General features: G+C 38.2%; 1 protein-coding gene across 1 annotated transcript in view; it reads left to right on the top strand.

Annotated features, from left to right (window-relative positions):
- GTF2A1 (general transcription factor IIA subunit 1) overlaps positions 1 to 2,533 on the top strand; it is an 87,208-nt gene that overhangs the window by 69,052 nt on the left and 15,623 nt on the right. The gene's annotated exons all lie outside the window — the stretch shown is intronic.

Genomic DNA, 2,533 nt, shown 5'->3' with positions numbered 1-2,533 from the left:
GGCTTTCTTCATTTTGTTTTGATCTTTTTTCTGATTGATCCCTTTCCAAAGAAGTATTCAGGTATTTTTCTTCCATCTCATTAATTCTGTCTTCCATCGTATCAGTTCTCCCCTTTGCCCTTTCAATGTGTTATGTATTTCTGACAATTTAGTATTAATCTTTTGGATTTCTATCTGTAGATTTAGAAACATTTCTAATTTTTCATTTATTTTGTCATTTTGTTCTTGTATTTTCTTCCAGGATTATTCTAGTGTTTTGTCTGTGTTTTCCTTGGTCTGTCTCTCAATTCTTTAAAGATACCTAAAGATAATTCTTTTGAATTCCTTATCAGAGAGTTCCAGTCAGGGATGTGTTCCAGGTTGTATCTTGCTCCCTTATTTCTACCACTTTGTCTTGCTTCTTTGTGTGGACTGTGATGGTCTCTTGTCTCAGAGACATCATGGCATTGTTGTATTTAGATTTCTATTAACTGTTTGTGAAGAGAAGCCAAGGGTGATTCGGGGTCTTCTTGGTGGTTGTTTATCATTGGGCTTTTGGTGGAGAAGGAAGTGGTGGCTCTCACTCAATAAGTGCAGCTGCAGGAGGTGTGGTTGTTGTTGTGTCGTATGGGGACTGTTGCTGTCTTCCACTCAGTTAGACACAAATTACTATTGAATAACCATCAAAAAAGTAAAAGCAAATGGACAAAGAATACACCATCTAGTCACACAGGAACAGTAACCAAAAAAAGAAAAATGGGAAAAAGAAGACCAAAAGAAAAAAGAGAAAAAAACAAAAAACAACTCTGCAATATTTGGGGAGAGGGCAATTAGTCAAAAAAGACAGATAAGGAGAATAATGAAGAAAAAATGGGAAAAATGCAAAAAGAGAAACAAGGAATGGGGTTAAGCACAAGAAAGAAAAAACAAAATTGCATCCAGGAACAGGGAAAAGAAAAAAAGCTGAAAAGTACAACCTGGGAGGGGACGAATAAAGAATTTTAGTAAAAAGGACAAAAGTAATAATAATAATAGTAGTTTTGAAACAAACTAACTAAAAAACAGAAAAAAAGGAAAAAAAACTGGGGGAGGGCGGGACAGGGTACCCAGGCTCCATCCTAGCATGCAAACTGGGATGGAATTCCTGCTGGCCCAGAAAGTGGTTTGAGTGAGGCATGGCTGCACCTCAGTTCACCAAGAGGGTATAGGGTGTAAGAGTAACAAGGGGAATGTCGTACCTTTGCAGTCGTCTGGTCTAGAATGTCCTTGTGGTTCCCGGCAAGTGGAGTATGTTCTTAAGTCCCTGGAATCTGGGAGAATGCTGTTGCTTTAAATACCCGAAATGGTCAGGCTGCTTATAAACATTCAGAATGTCTGCACCCTCGGCACCTAAGCTCAGCCGGCCTTCCTTGTCGCTGCTTCCCCTTTTATTCCCCAGCTACCAGAGCAGTCCTCTGTGTAGTCCCTGGCTAGTAGTGCTGATTTTAGGTTAATTCTTAGGTCCTAGACCGCCACTCGGTGATGCCCAAGCTGTGTGTGTCGTCAGGATTGCTGCCAGACTGCAGCTCTGTATGTCTCCTTTTATGATGTTTTTGTGGAAATTCTTCTGCTAGTTGGAGTTTAGTCTACTTCTATATGTTTCCCTTCAAGGCTCAGGGGTCCAGGATTATCTTCTGTATCTGTGTGGGTCCCCTTTTCTTTTTGAAGAGTGTCTCTGCAGTCTTTCTGCCTATTCCGCCATCTTACCAGAACTTCAAAAAAGGATATATTCTTAAAAGCTATATGTAGGCCCCAGATCAGTAATAGTTATATCATTAACCCACTTCAGTATAATTTTCCAGGTTTTATTGAGCATTTTATTTTATAGAGCATTAGTGACTCTAAAGCACAGTTATTTTTTCTTTCTATACTCTTAACCAAACATTGGTGTTTCTAACAATTAATAGATTGCGTATATGAACAGTGATTGAAAATTAAAGGAGCTTGAAAGGGATGTGTGAAAAACTGTGAATATAGTTATGTAGTGACATGCATGGAAATACATATGCCATGGACTAAAAAATAGTATATAAGAAAGGTAAGGAGAGAAAAGAAGTTGTAAATCAGTGTACCCTAAATATAAAGATAGAGTATAATCCTATACATATCTTCATAAGTAAATGTTATATACTGCCAGCATTTTAAAATGTAGAAGTAAAAGTTTGTAACTTTTCTTACTATGTTAAGGGTTTTTGTGTAATAAAACTATTTTTAATACATTTCACTTATGGAATCTTAAAATTGTCAGCTATCCTCCAAGCTCTAGTTTGTGATATGATGTTTTCTGTAAATAACTGTTGATCTATAATGCCATTTTAAAAATTAAGAATTCTAATGTGTCAAAAGGAGCTCTGGTAGCATAGTGCCTAAGGCACTTGACTGTTAAACCAGAAGGCTGACGGTTCAAACCCACCAGCCACTCCTCGGAAGGAAGATGGGGCAATCTACTTCCGTAGTGATACTGCCTTGGAAACCCAAGGAAGGGTCGCCATGAGTCGGGTTTGACTCGACAGCA

Source organism: Orycteropus afer, unplaced genomic scaffold, assembly GCF_000298275.1.
Source record: "Orycteropus afer afer isolate SDZICR_OR568_19922 unplaced genomic scaffold, OryAfe1.0 scaffold00322, whole genome shotgun sequence".
Classification (NCBI taxonomy): Eukaryota; Metazoa; Chordata; class Mammalia; order Tubulidentata; family Orycteropodidae; genus Orycteropus; species Orycteropus afer.
This window is presented reverse-complemented; position numbering and strand designations above follow the sequence as displayed.